Source organism: Melospiza melodia, chromosome 3 (genome assembly GCF_035770615.1).
Source record: "Melospiza melodia melodia isolate bMelMel2 chromosome 3, bMelMel2.pri, whole genome shotgun sequence".
NCBI lineage: Eukaryota > Metazoa > Chordata > Aves > Passeriformes > Passerellidae > Melospiza > Melospiza melodia.
This window is the reverse complement of record NC_086196.1, coordinates 11,008,744-11,024,873: the sequence shown is the minus strand read 5'-3', so window position 1 is coordinate 11,024,873 and position 16,130 is coordinate 11,008,744. Positions and strand designations below refer to the sequence as shown.

The window sequence follows — 16,130 nt, the reverse complement described above, 5'->3', positions numbered from 1 at the left end:
GGTTTCTGTGAGAATCCGTATTTTTCTGATTACAACTGAAACAGCAGAGACAGGTAAGGGTGAAAGGCAGAGGAGAGAATGGAATGATTTTGAAAAATCTGAAGACAAACTGTCTCAACAAAAGTCTATTTTTACAAAACTGGCTGAAGAGTCTTATTTCCCAGAATGGAATTTGAAACCTTGCAAGCCCTTACCAAAAGCCAGTGTCATCATTTAGCAGGCTTCAGTGCCAACTGTATTGATCACATTACCTGTGACACTACTCAAACAAAGGGACAGATTTCAAATATAGATTTGAAAGCTATTCAAGGTCCCAAAGCATTTCAACAGCCTTAAAATCAATAGTATAATAGACAGAAGAGTGGCAGTTGGTGAGCTAAAATGAATTTATTTTTTCTGAATTGAAAGTTTGAATTCCACGGGTTAGTTTCTACCTACTATAGAGGAGAGTTAGTGAAAAAGATGGAGAGAATCCAAGTTCCACAGCCTGCTGGCAAGACTGGCCCTTGGACCAGAAGAGCTCTTCCTCTGCATCTGCACCAGGTACTGGCTGCCACCTCCCCTAACAAACTCTTGAACATCCCTCCAGAGCTTTCCTTTGCCCAGCTATGAAAACACAGTTTTTCCATCTGAGCAGTTTGTTGCAGCGTCTACTCCCTGTACTTGCATTAGGACTGGCTGAATTGCTCTTGCATCAGAACATTTTACACTGATCTTGTTCTCCATGTCATTGTATGAACTAGGTCTAATAGGAGTATATCTGCTTGTATTCCCTGTATTTCCATATATTTTTCCTTAATATTTTATTACAGGGTTTTTTTAATATTTTTTGTTTGGTTGGTTTTTGGTGGTTTTTTTTTTTTTTTTTTTTTTTTTTTTTAATTATTACAAGACTTCCTCAAATGTACTTCATGTTTTTGACTGTATTTTATACAAGGAATAGTATTCAGGTAATTTCAATACAACAGAAGTCTGCAAAATTCTTTAATGCACTTTACTATCAAGGCAGAATTTAGTTCCAGTAGAAAATAGAGAGGAAAGAAGAAATGTTTGGAATTCATAGGATGGATATAATCTAGTAATAAAACACCTAAGCAGCGGACAGGAGCACAGATTAGGCTTTGTCAGTGGTACATATGGCCTGAACCCAAAGTCAGTTAGTCATAATAGCACATAGACGTGTTCCAGATATTGTTACAAGGCAGAATGGTCTATAAATGGCCTTCTAAAACATCAATCTTTTGCCTTCAGAACTGCTTATTAACTGAGCTGAGGAATACATCAAATATGCTAATAACGTAGTAACCAGCAGCTAAGGAAAAAAAAAATAAACCACCAAATGTTCATTTACATTAGGATCACAGCAGCAACAGCATACTGATAATTTAACCCCCTCTGCTCTGGATAACAACCTCACTGTGACACTAAGCACAGGCTGTAGTGAGAATACCGCAGTTGAATGACCTCATTGTCAGTTTTAGACAATTAAAGATATTGAGACAATTTAAAAGGACAAGTGGAAGCCTGTTTGCTTCATCTAAGGCTACTTAATAATCAGTTTTATGCACTGAGATAATGAGACATATTAGCCAGAGAGTCGAGGGGGGAAGTTCAGTGGAAAAGCTCAAACTCTCTTAAAGCCTAAGGTCAGAGGGAACACTTGGCTTTTCTTGCTTACAAGGAGGAATGTCACTCTGCAGCAAATAATACATAAATGAATGAATAAATAAATAAATTAAAACAATAGAAGGCAATGATTTGCATGCATGTTATTAAGGGACATTAAGTTAGTAATTTTTCCAATCTGTGCTTGACATTTTGGAAAAGGTTGGTGGTCATTCACAAACAAATCCTGGGCTACCTTGCTTTGCACCATGTTTGGCAGCAACTGCTATAAACTGCTCCCTCCAATATATATATTTTAATTCATCTCATGAGTTATGCACGTGAAATTTCAGAATCTTTATTGTCATCAGAAACAGCTGCTCATTACAAGAAGATTATTGTTTTGAGATATATACTGCATTTGTGTTGGAGTAATCAGTTAACCCTCCATGTACATGAGAGTATTTGATAATGCAGCTTCAGAAACAGGCTGTGCACATATTGCAACTATACAGTCCCAGAATTTTTAATATTATTTTTTGTTTTCTATCCAGAATCATACCCCTGACCTATCAACCCTCCTTTCAGAACCTTCCTATTTTCCCACTCCATGTAAGGGCATGTGAATGCCTCCCTACCAATCTACATCATGCACTCAATGGGGGAATAAGAGGACGTGTGGATTTGAAATCAGTTTGGCCTCTTGCATTCACAGAATTATTGTAAGAAAATAAGTTATTTATAAAGAATCAATATTACTAAAACATCAAAATGTCAGATATTTTTGAACAGAAAACAGTTATTTTCTTTTATTCATATATTTCTACATTTATTTTTAATTATAATTTAAAGCAATTTACAGGAAACTGTTTATGATCTGCAATATTGAGTGCTCTGCAAGCAGCATGAGAAGGTCTTTGCTACTTCCATGTGTTTTTGTTCGTGTTGCAGGCATTTATTCACCCTTGTATGTTGACAGCAGTGGGGTTTGCATTGCTGGTTGGTAATGCACTAGTCAATATATCCAAAGTTAGGTCATACCCCACAGCTCTCTGTAGAATCCAGATAATTAAACTTCAAGTAGACCAAGCTAAACTATAGAACCAGTTTCCTTTTTATATCATACATGGCACATATTATTTTAAAAGCTCCAGTCCAGCATAGGATGGGTGCTTAAATCCCATCAGTGCAGAGGAAGGTTCTTATATCCCTGAGGAGAAGTGCAGGGAGACAGACACAGCCCAAGCTTGCACGATGCAGCAGCAGCAGAGCAAGAGCCTGTTTCAGCTTCTCTCATCTCAGCTGTCCAAACGAGCAAGGTGCTCTCCACAAGCTCAATCTTCACACACAGATTCATTATACCAGGCCAAGATATAGTCAATAAATGGGCTTCCACAGAGGGTTAATCAAAAACAAGCATTTTCAAAGAAAATCACTAGATTAAAGAGGAGTGAGGCTGAATGTGAGGCTGGAGATGAAGAAAGTGATACTCCCAAACTGCTGACATATTGCAGTGTGAAACTGGCTCCTCCAGGGTATTTGGAGCTGGCTTTAATTTTGAATCTGCCCCACTGCTCTGAATTATGACAGATCATTATGGAGTCCGTATCTGCCTTCCTCTCACACTTTCATCCAACCAAGCAAGATGCTACTGTGTGGCAGAGCTCCAGAACACTGACATCTTTTTTTGGCAAATAATTAATTTCAAAGTATTTTCTCAAATACGTGTAGGCTTCTAGTCAATGAAAATATGAGTTTGCCACTTATTCAAACCATCTGTCTTTATTTTTTAAATTATAATTGTACAATATGTCCATTTTCCAGGATTATTATTTCATTTTTTTAAAAGATTACTTTTAGGTATCTGAAGGTTTTATCTGTAATTAAAATATGTACACATGGTTTGATTAAAGTTACTCCATCCAAGCAAAGAGATACAAACTGTTTCTTCTAACAAAGGAAAAGCCCCACTGCAGTGCACAAATGACGTGTCTTGCATTATGTAGTGCAGCAATAAGTCAGATTTAGGATCCTGACTGTGTATAGTGGCATTGAAAGAAGTTCATTAAAATGGGAAAGTGGAAAGATCTTCACATTCAATACTCAATTTATATTAAAATCTCCTTAAAATATACCACTGGGACAATGCAAGGTGTTGATACACTTAGCAAGTGACAGAGGTCATACCTTCTATATTCTGCTTATTAAAATACATATTTTATACTGGATTTCAATAATTTCCTGCTTTCTAAAGAAAAATGTAATTTTGGAAAAGCATAAAATGATGAGCCCTTTGACCTCCAGAAAAAAAAAAAAAGCATCTTGAATTACAAATCATTTATCATTCATATGATCTTTGCTGCCTGAATACAAGACTAACTGACTTTTGAATGCAAGCTGGTGATTTCTGAATGCAAGGCTAAGTGTTCAGCTTATGGTACAGCTGGGCCATTCTCACCATACTGCAAAAAAAATCAGCTGAAAGACTGCTTTTCATATATCAAGAAAATGAAAATGGAATAATTATTTTTCTTCTCTAAGCTAAGAAAAATATGGCAAGCATACATTTTGAGTCAAGAGTTTTACTGAATACATTACCATTATTTTTTCCATCAATGAAATATTGAGTATTTAGCAATAAATTGAAAAATATGGCATTTATTTTTGTAAAGGTCTCCTTTGTGCTTCCTGGGTAACAATTGATAGGTTGCAATTCTGAATAGATCAAAAATGTCATCAAGAAGGCAATGGGAAAAATGCCATGATGCAGGAAATTATTTAAACTTTGTTTAGTTTCTGTTTAAAAGCAGACCTATGTTTGCTCACATCAAGCTACAAAGGGTGTGCTTTCTGTGGGACACTGCTGATTCAGAGAAAAAATGTGGTTTTTGAATACCACATCATATTCAATAGCATATTTTTCCATGCAATTATTGAATTATTTTATCTTGATAATGTCAAAGGCAACATGTTTAAATCTTGCTATACCATTTAGACTTCTGCATTAGTAGTCAAAGCAACTAGAAATGATCTGATTTTAACATGATGAAAATTAAACATTTACTTCATAAAAATGAAGGGTTGTGGAACTTTTCTTTCAATTTGAGCAAAAAACCCCACAGTTTAACTTTCTCAAAACACTGTTTTGAGAATACAATGGAAATTTTGTTTGAAATATAGTTGATCAGCTGATGAGGAGACTCACTGGCTGATAATGTAATGACTCATAGGCCACAAATCCAAGATTCAGGTGCCAAAGAAAAGAAACCTTGTGTTCAGCATCACCATACACTCTTGGAGGGTCACCCTTGCTCTGCCCATGACCTCCTTGAGCACACACTGGTGGCCATGCAGAGGTGAGACACCACGGTGGCCGGGGGGTTATGCTGAACACAACCCTTGGGGCTGTTCTCCAGCACCCCCTGAGAGCACCAGAGAGCTCCTGGCCGGGGCTGGCAGTGCTGAACTCGGCCACAGGGGCTGGTGTGTCCCTCCATGCCCAGCCTGATGCCGACACAGCGCCTGGCCCTCCATCTGCTGAGCTGAAATTGTCACTTGCACAGCCAAGGAGCTGGTGTGCCTGACCGGCTAACCCAGCTAAGGCTCACAGCAGGCACCTCAGGAACTTCAGATACTCAGTAAATAACTGTGGTTCTTATATTCGCAGGCAGAATTTAATGTTTTTCTGTCCCTTATCATCCAAAAATCCAATATTTTTACTACACACCCATATTATCTGACAAGTCTGTTGCAAATGAAGCACTTTTTTAAAACTAAAAATCCAGATTTGAGAGTCACAAGAGTGGAAATGTGAGGAATAACAGATCCATTTTTATCCAGGAGCTCTGCTTTCTCTCCCACTCACTCAAGCAAGCAGCATGCCCTTGCCTCTTCCACTCAGCTCTTGGTGTTGTGTTGAGGTGACCATGGGGAGCTGGGCTTGCTTTAAGTGCTTCAGAAAGGAAGCCCAGGAAGGGACTTTTCTACTTCCTAGAGTACTTATACATCTATTTGAACTCTACATTGTAGGGGGATAGAATATAAGTAAATAAAGGTAGTATAGAAAGTAATCTTACCCCCTAAGGAGGTGCAGCTGAGCCAATTAATAAAGATTAGGAGCAGGCCTGAGACGTTAATAGGCCACAGCTGCAGGCAATCAGCAGAGTGTTATAAAAGAGTGGATTGGTTGATTGAGGGAACTGGAGTCAGTGGCTGCTGTGAGGACAAGGAGGAGGCAATGCCTGGAGGAGCTGCCTACAAGAAACATCAAGGAGGTGCAAAACTCTGGCAATATGGAACCCTTGCAATGTAATGACAGTAGAATTCTCGTACTGTAATGGCAACACTACATGATAACTTTTATATTTTTCATGTTCGACAAACATGCTGATTGTATCTTCAGGTAGTGAAAAGCATCTTTGTGTGAAATGATAAATTGATACATTGATTTGTACCATGTTTGCCCTCCTATAAGCGTCTATGCAAAGTTGCAGGAAAAGAGAGAATCAGAGAGATTATTTTTGGGGTTCAGTTTATCAGAAAGTTTATCACACATCAGAATATGTGCTTGTATGTATACTTGGAATGAATTAGTGCACATGTATCCTTAAGCCTTATATAAGTATACAGATGCATGTGCACACACACTCACCTGAACCAGTAATAATTCATGAGATTGTCAAATAAACAGAAGGGAGGAGCAAAGTTCACAATATCTGTACTTGAGAGGCTTGGAATTTTCAGCAGTGCCTCTGAAGAGATGGGATTTAAGGCTGCTATGGGTCCTACAAAAGAGCATAAAGGAGGGAAAAATGAAGTCTTGTTCTGTCCTATGTGGGCAACAGAGCCCTTTGTGAAGCCCATGTGTGTTTTTGCAGTCCTGGTCTGGGCCAGATGTGAGAAATGTGAGTGTACTTGCCTGCAGCCAGGGTGTAGCAGGGGTCCCTGGAGAGCATTGCATTGTGCATGGCATGTACTCTCCATGGCAGATTGTCATGCAAGTAAATGCTGACAGATTCACTTTGCACACCCACCCAGTTTCTGCATTCCCCTCCCGAGTCTGAGCCAGATGTGCTGGCTGTGCTCGTGGCAGAGAGGAGGCTGAGATACTTCATGCTGATGCTGTCTTTGGGTTTGGGGCCTGCTTTTCCTATGAATCTTAATAAAGGCTCAAGAAAGCTTCATTTCCAGGCATTTGACAGGCTACTGCCGGTCCAGAAGCAACAGGGGAGCATGCTGTGCATACTTGCTCTCAGCTGCCCTGCTGGGTTTTTGCTATTAATTGTTCTCTCATGTGCTTTCATATTCTGTAGGGGGAAAAAAAATAGTATCTCTGTGCTGAAAAGAGATGCTTTGGACAAAATGGAGTCAGTACTGTTCTCCTTTGCAAAGCCTTGCTCCTTCAGGGCCTATGCTTTCAGAAAAGAGACAGACTAGAGATAATTCAGTGGAATTTGTTGTGTTTAAATTACCTGACAACCACCATGAGTTTCTGCTTTTCCTGATTACTGATCTGCCATCATCATCTGTTTCTCATTTAACTGATTGTGGTGTGAGCATGGTTTATGCTGCAGAGGGAATGCCACTTCCTTCTCTCCCCCATGCAGGTCGCTTGGAGGATCATTGTCCCCTCCTACTTCAGGGAGTCACTGGCACTGAACTGGTGTTGAGCAAACGGGAGTGAAAGAATCTTCTTGCCTGCTCCTCTCCCACACTCTTCAGTGACCCATCAGCTCTGGCTGCATGCAGTACAGCTAGGTGCAGAATAATTTGCAGGAGATATTGCTTCTGAAACTGCTGGCTTAGCAAGCCTTGAAAAGAAAGCCAGAAAAGAGGGCATGGTGGATGGTTATAGAGATATATACTTTTAGAAAAAAAAAAAAAGGTCGAGAACTGGCACATTGGAACATGGTTCTGCCCATTCCCCGCGACTGGTTCAGCTTTCCTGGCCAGCAAACTGAATCACTATCCAGAGCCTTTAAAAAACCAGTCATCATCTATTTTCTTCTCCTGGCTTGCATGACTTTGCTCCTTTTCTGGAAAAAAATATGTGCACAAAACCATCACACTTCCAAAAGCATGCAAGATGTTAACTATGTGAATTCTCTTGTAGCAGCACAACATTTGGAAAAATGTCTTATTTCAAAAACATTGTTTCTTTAACTCACCCATAATGAAAATAGAAGCAACCAAGGTATGTATTGACCTCAGCATTGGAAATCTGGGATTTTTAATATTTTTTTCAATAAATACAAGAATCTGGCCTTGACATTCAAACTGTGTAAGATTCTTTACAGTTTCAAGCTAGCAGGCTGATTTTTTTTCCTTCTGTTATGTTCTTTAGGAACAGGGATAATCCTGGAACATTTACTGTAAGGAGAGCTGTCATTCCAAAGAAGTCTTCCCTTTTACTACTCTCATTAGAGTAACATTATTTGAGTTCATAAAAACTGCAAAAAAAATTATTTCCATGGCCAAATTCTTCCTTTTCAAGTAAGATGTGGATCATAAAAGCAGAAAAAAAAAACTGTCTTATTTTCCAGTAAAACTCTTTAGGAGTCGTTTAGGCATCTGCTCCATGTCCATCATAGTGTAATACCAAATTAGCTCTAAATGGACAAGACTGACACAGGAAACCAGGTGCTTAGTTTGCAAACCAACTCCTCTAAAAAACATGTCATTGGAGATAATTTAAGGATATATTGAAAATGCAGTACAATACAAATGCTTGAAAAGAATGCTTTAGATTTCATCATGTGAGCTTGACACTCAAAAGTAAAGTGTATTTTTGTCAGATGATCCTCTGTGATAATGATGCCTGGAGATGAGAAATTGAGGCTAGTGGTATTAAAGAGTTTATTATTCAGCTTGCCGGATATTTTGGAGAACCTTAAGTGTCCTCATTGGCTTTAGCAGTGAGTTACACAGAATAGAGCATGCATTATTGAGCTTTACAGTCACTAAATAGTGCAGAGTTTCCAGGTGGTTCCTTCCTGCCACATTTGGCATGTCCAGGGTAGCAGTCACTGGAGGAGGATTGTGTGTGTTGAACGTGCAGGAGGACTGGGGAGCAGCAATATATGAATTACCATCCTGAATAAAACTCTGTGCCATCAATTCCAGGTTACCACTGCCACACATCTCATAGGATGGGAAAGTAATGTGTCACTGGGCAGCTGTAACAGAACTTGCACACAGACCTTCATTCCAGCTCCTTGATGCATATCCAAGAGTCTTTTGGGTTCCTGTGGTGAACTAAAGAAAGATTTCTAGATCCCTCTAGATAGGCACAAGTTTATTAATCTTAGCTGTCTTTGTCTTTTTGTGTATTTTAACAAGTACCTGGTTTAATTCATGTGTTTGCAGGCTGGAATTGTCTCAGGCCAATGTCTGAACAACACCTGAGCTGGCTTTGGTCTCCTGGTCTTAAAGGTGAGCACTCCAAAACTTTTATTGATACAACTGTAACAATTAAGGAACAGGTAAAAAATTTAAATTTGTACTTGAATAATTAAAGAATGGTTTGTAAATAAACTTGCTCTCTGGACCCTGTGTAATAGCTCCTTCTATCACAGTTTCCTTGATTAAGCAGCTCTCAAGGACTTTATGGGTTGAAACCATTTCCACAGAGCCTCCTCTGCATCCCTAGCAGAGTCTCTCTGTCCATTGCTGCTGAAGTCTGGCTGTGTGTATATGCTCTCTGTTTTTTCAGGGGGGCACAGCTTGGTAAAACAAACCAGTCTGACAAATGCCTCTCCTTGTTCACTCTATTTCTTTAGTTTGGTACTTACTGCAAACCCATGGCATTGTTTTAGGAGTCAAACCAGTAAAGAACTGACCCAACAATGATATAAAGTAGTGGTAAGGGTGTCAGCAAGTTTAGCCAGCTGACCCAGCCCACTGAAGGTCAGATGGATGCCAACACCATCTCAAAGAATATCTAGAGTGGTGGTGGAGTAGGGATGCCTGGTTTTGGTTATCATCTAATTCCTACTGCTAAACTACAGACTTGAGGAGTATTTGGAGTCTGGCTGGCCAGTGTCTGTCCTTCCCCAGCTGTCTTAGCCTCCCCGCACCTCGAAGGTTAAGCTGCTCTTGAAGAATGGTATGGCCTTACAGGACCCTGGGGTGTCCAATGACGTCCCAAACCACCAGCCATGCTCCTAGTTCCTAGATGGTCAGTGAACTGTGCATTATAAAACATATGTACCTCCATTTGGAAGGCTTTGTCTCTGTTATGGTGTCACCTCTTTCTTGCAGCCATCATCTTGACTTCCACTGCAGTCAGCATGCAGTCTTAAAGCACTGTGATTATTTGGGTAGTAAAACAGAAATCACAACAGAAAAATGCAATTTGCGGTCGGGTCTATCTGCGGTGTGTGCATTCAGGGTATCAATTCCTATCTTTGTTTCTGAACATTCAGCCACAATCTTTAGTGATTAATAAAAATTTCTGCTAGAAAGAAAAAGTAGGGAAAAAAAATCAGCATAAATTTGCTTCAGCATAAAATTCATACTCCAATGAATTACTATTATGCTGCAGACAGCAGTAACAGCAAGTAAGCCATTCAGTATTATTGTAATGCTGATGGTTATTGTTCGTTTCTGTTCACCAAAACAAAGAAAATCAAAAAAATTGGCAACTCTCTTCAAACCCACCTCATATTAAATCCCTTGGGCTTCATTCCCAACCTGCACCTGCCTGACATCAGCGTGGGCCATTGATTTGCATGAGGAAACACTCAATTTGCATCGGTGCCTACGACTGAAAAAACAGGTCCTGGCTTTTTGCAAGGTTTGGCATACTGTCTTGAAATCAGACAAAATTAGCCTGAATTTGTGAATTGGTTATTCTTTGCCTGCTGAAACGATGCAATGTCTGCAAGCGCTGCTTTGAGAATCTGTTCTTTTTGTCTGAGAACAGATGTCTGGGAGGGGTTTTGGCAGGACCCACTCTGTCAAACAGTCCAGCTTTGACAGTTACTTGCTTGAGGGACGGCTAAAATGCAAAGCATTTCTGATCAGAATATCATATTCATCTGGAAGTTAATTACTGTGTCTGCCTTGGTATAAATAATTAATTATGCAAAACCCACACAGCTGTGGCTGGACAGAGTTAAGTGACTTGCTGTCACTGTCTCACGGTTCTGGAGAGGATGAAGGGATTTAGAAAATAAGCTCTTTAACTCTTGGGCCACACTATTGTGATAGCCCCTTCCTGATCAGAAGAGAATATGATTATCACTGAGCATGCTTTTCTTTACAAAAGGACATTTCCCAGTTCAGCCTGTTCAGGCCCCAGTAATAATCTCTTCTCAACGCTCTGGCTGTGTCGAGCTAAGAAGTCAAATGCTGATTGTTTCAGGGGAATGAATTTGCAAAGCCTCTGTGCCTGCACAGCCATGCTCAGAGCAATCATCAGCCAAAGCAATGTCTGCATCCAAGTGTGGGTGTGTGCATGGGAGAGAGCCAAGAGTGAAGGCTCATGGATGCGATAACCAACCTGTCCTGCTTTATAGGCCACCAAGGGAATGAGATGACCAAGTTTACAGAAATTACAAATATTTTTGAGAGCAGCAGACCTGTATCTGATCTGAAAAATGAGCAGGGTCATGGGTTCACACTGTCAAATAAACAATTTTTGTAGAAGGCAAGGGTGGAGAAATTGTCTTGCTAGACACCCTTTATGTTATGTATTCTCCAGTAGACCATGGATTTTAAATGTACAAATAGAAGTATCAGCCCATATTCATTTTTGATAAGTGGATTTCTGCATGTAAATATGATTTGCCAAAATGTTTTTAGCCTGTAGCACTAGTAAATGAAACACAAAAAAGAAAAGCTTTGTAAATGTGTCAAATACCTTATTGTAGGCAAACAGTGCTGAAATTACTGCAGGAAAGTATAACCCAGAGGACATATATTGTACCTTCAAAGGATGAAACACCACAATTCATAGGATGGTAGGAATCTCAACACTTATTTAATTCCTTCCTTTAAGTAATGTAAAGCTGTGTAAGCATCTATCTACTCAAATGAATGGGAAGGAAAAAAAGTTTGTGAAAGCATCAGATGAAGAAGATACTTATTTGTGACTCTTTCCAGGATTTGGCTATATTATTAAAGAAACTCAATTCTACATATGGAACTTTTATATAGAAATTTTCATCCCCCAGGGGTCCCAAAATACATTACAAACTACAATAGAGATTGTAAGCAAGTGCAGAAGCAATGACATGCTCAGCTGTAGTTCAGATATAACCTTAGACATTACAAAATGTGAAAAGGAAATGTAGTAGGAAAATGGCTTGTCCTTTAAAATAAATGCTACAGGCCTCCTATCTACCACCTGGCAGGGTATTGCTGACAGACATGACAGGATATTGGCTCAAAGAAAACAATTTATTTATTTTCTAGTGGGCCATTTTCCCCATGTGCTGAATGCAGCCTAAGCTCTGTGTTTGATTTTGTGTTCTTGCCACAGAAATTAAAATTATAGCCTGATCCATGCAAGGTTTCTGTCAAATGAGAGACAGTAACACTTGGGCTCCAGCAAGAAGCAAGGCTCCTGTTGAAGGTCCAGGCAGTAGTTTGGGATCATCCACACCATTTAATTGTTAACATGCACCTTGGCACAGCTTTGGCCCTACTAGATGGTGCAATATTTGCTTTCAGTTCAAGGACTTTTCATAACAGGCAGGATTCATGAGGTTGCTGAGGTTTCTAGAAGAAATCTGTCTGGCTGTGGGGTACCTGTCTTCAGCACCAAAGGATGGACCAGGCTTGGGAGCAGCCCTGGTTCTACAGAAGCCACAGACAGTTCAGTCACTGGCTCTTATGCAAGTGTCACTGTCTATCAGTAAATCAGTTCTAACACTGAACAGAAATGATTGCATGTGGATTGTCTTTGGTTTAAAAATTCAGCCACAAGCATTATCAAAAGTGGTGGTAAAACTCAGAGCCTCATATGACCTCTGCCAAGGGTTGCAAGAAAAGGTGCTAGTGTCGCTTTAATGCTGCCAAAATTGGCACCTTAAAAACACACATAATTTTTTACATTGAAGAACTCCCTTTCTGAACAATCCTGATGTCATCAGCATGCTGTCATTTCTGACAATGGCAACACCTCAAATACCTGTAAGCATTGTTCAGCAGTCATCTCCTAATTTATTTTAAATATCTCTTGGAATTAATAATAAGACGGACAGGAAAACAAGAAAGAAGAACTGAAGTTTGAGGATCCAGAAACAGAGTCATGTTGCTCTTGGTTGTCTTTGGTTTGTGAGCGGTGACAAGCATTGTTAACAAAGGTTCTCAATGTAAAGATTATATTGGAAAGTAATTTCTTATCTCAAATTTTCTTGAATCTTAGATTGTTGTTGTCCTGAGTCTAGCAAGATGGAGGTAACGTTCCCCTTGGCAGTGCTGTGTTTTGCGTTGGTGGCTGGAAAGGTGCTGATCTCACAACAGTGCTTTGGTGTCTGCTGAGCAGGGCTGGAACCATCAGTGCTGCCTCTCCAACACTCCACCCTCACTGCAGGCTGGGGTGGGCAAGGTCTTGGGAGGGGACATAGCCAGGACAGCTAACTCACACTGACTACAGGGATATTCCGTGCCATATGATGTCTGCTCAGCCATAAAAATGAAGAGAAAAGAATAGAAGAGGTTTTACTGTGTTTCTGTCTTCAGGAGCAGCCACTACAAGTATTGAAGTCCTCCTTCCTGAGAAGCAGATGGAAATCTCCTGTTGGCACGAAGAGGAGAATAAATCTTTGCTTTTTCTTTGCTTCCATGAATGTAATTTTCTTCTGCTTTATTAAACTGCTTTTTTCTTGATCCACAAGGGTGTTTTTTCATCTTATTTTCTTCCACCTGTCTTGCAGAAAAAGGGAGTGATAGACCAGCTTTGGGGTCACCTGATATCTAGCCAAGGTCAATTCATCACTATCCTTTTTCTTGCCCAATATGGGACATGAGGAATTTGAGATAACAACAGTAATAAGGAGAGGCAACAGGCAAAACATGGACTGAACATATTTAGAGAGTGCAAAGTAGAATAATCATGGAGAATTTCTGTCATTAAAATTGTGGTGAGGTAAATTGTCCACTTTTTCTTCATTATGATAATGTTCTTGCGATTTTGGTGCGGGGAATTTTTTTTTTTTTTTGTTGATGTGGGTGAAGCTTGTAAATAATGTGTGATGAATGTGGATTTTATAGCTAATTCTTGAAGACTTGGTTCACAGATGTAAGGTGTGGTATGTATTGGGTTTGTGTGATTTAGTGATGGGGGCACTACAAGGGTGACTTCTGTAAGAAGCTTCCAGAATCTTCCCCCATGCCCAACAGAGCCAATGCCAACTGCCCAGCTGAGGAGTGACAAAGCAGCTTCGGTAGGCACCCAGAGTCCAATCAGGGTCAACCCATCTTCCTGAGATTCTCAGATTCTAGGCAGATTACAGTAAGTTTTGTGATCCAAAGTCTTCAACTTTTCTGGCACCACTCAGCCTACTCATCTTTCTCCTTTTCCCCCATTTGGTCTTTTCCCATCTTTTTTGTCCATGTATCTGTGCTCATTTACCTTCTTTCCCCATCCCTAAGCAGAGATCTCTCACCATTCCTTCCCCTTGGGACAGTACCTTAGCACAACCTCTTTTTTCTCTCATCCTTCTCCCTTGGTTTAGTCCTTCCTCCTTTGCAGATCAGCCATGCATGCCAAGCACCATCCATCATCCATGCAGGCTCAGCAATGCCAGCCCTGCCTTCTCTAATACCACTGCTTAAATAACACCCCCCTGACATCCTCCTAAATGGATCAGTACCTGTCCCCTGCACGCATCTCCCTGAGCTACCTCCTTAACAAAGGCTCCACAGATACATGTGAAGAAAGGGAGGGCTACAGCGGCAGGTACTGAAATGGTTTTCTGTTTGTTTTGGGGTTTTTTCCTTTTATACCACTGAAGAAATCACAAAGTGTATTTCTATATTTAATGTAACCGTCCATAAATGCATGTAGATAACTTTCTCACATACATGTACATATATGTGTGTGTATATATATATATATGTATATAGACATATATATATTTTATACTTTCAGTATTCCCAGAAGGCCATTTATGTGGTCTGTAACAGGACTCTTGTCATTCAGTTAAAGAATAAAAGAAATAAAAAAGAGATTGAGCTGAAAGCTACTGATGAGTTAACATTTCTGCAATTTCCAACTTCAGCACTTAAATCTTTCTCATTTCTCACAGTAGACTTCTTCAGTGTTTTGTGGAACTGAGTTCAAGTTCCCCATTTGTACACAATTTAAAACCCAAGGTTATGAGGGAAAACTAAATCTTCTGGCTTACTGAGATGCTATGACAATAAGGCTGTATAACTGCCTAGCCAAATAAAAACAAACTGTAGATGGGCAATTCAGCTCTTACATCCTATGTGATTTGGGGTGCAATTTAGGAGTTTATCCAGAGTAACATCCATTTCTAAAGCTATATGCCATTTTACTCCTTTCTTTCTGATGTGTTTTAAGTCAGTGGCAAAAGGTAAAATGTATAATCTGTGCCTGGGTTTGAAGCTCACACATTTGAATTGGGCAAAAGTGGAAGTTTTGTGGAGGCTTGTCTTCGCACTTAGAGGGATGTCCACCTGCTCAGAATTATATGAAAGCACCCCTGGTTTGCTACAAGATTTGGGTCAAGGCTGCTTTCTCTCCATGTATTTTAAATCCTTGCATGTTTCCTAGAATGATCTCAGGTCCTTTGGAATAAGAGAATGTAGCAACTCAAGTCCAATCCCCACAGACCTCTTTCACCATGTGGTTCTTCCCCCACACCTCGGCCTGTGGAAAGCATTACCTAACTCACCTCTAAGGGAAATGTTCTTAAATTTACAGGCATGCATTGCTGTAATGCATTAGATCTGTGGGGTCACTGAGTGACACTGTCCATGCATGTAAACACTAAGCTAGAGACAAGTGTCTTCCCTGAAGTAACATGATGGGCAAATCTGCCTCATCCTTAAAATCAAGCCCTGGGAAATCCTTTCAATCAGGCCCCTTTACCTTAGCACACGATCAGAACCTTGTGCATTACAGTATGGGATCTCCCTAATACTCACTTATTTCAGAAACATTGCCTTCTGTTTCCAGGAGCTTCTGATAAAGTGACTTCAGCAGGTTATACCACTATTAGCAAAAAAACCCCACTGTGCCTTCCCTGTTGGAAGCCTCAGCTCAGAACTCCCAGCAGGAGCAAGGCAGGTCACTGCGTCACTATTAACCAGCAGCTGACACCTAATTGATTTTACACTCATGTTCCAGCGCTTGCAAACCATAATTTAAAAGCTAATTTGCTTCATACTTTTAATATCATAGGCAGTTTTGTATCCTGTCCTACAAAGCCTGAGCTAATCACAGTCCATCATTTTTACTGCTGTTGGCCCCAAATCTGGTCTTTTGTACATTCATACTCTGTGAGACTCTTATCTCTTAACCCAAATGTGAGAAACAGCCCTCCAGCGCC

At 40.0% G+C, this 16,130-nt stretch overlaps 1 long non-coding RNA gene across 1 annotated transcript; it reads left to right on the top strand.

Moving 5' to 3' along the window:
* The first annotated feature begins 354 nt into the window (after positions 1-354).
* LOC134416661 (uncharacterized) lies at positions 355-13,440 on the top strand. Its single transcript, XR_010027313.1, has 3 exons — positions 355-543; positions 8,971-9,036; positions 13,294-13,440. It is a non-coding gene; the product is annotated as an uncharacterized LOC134416661 (long non-coding RNA).
* Positions 13,441-16,130: the final 2,690 nt, after the last annotated feature.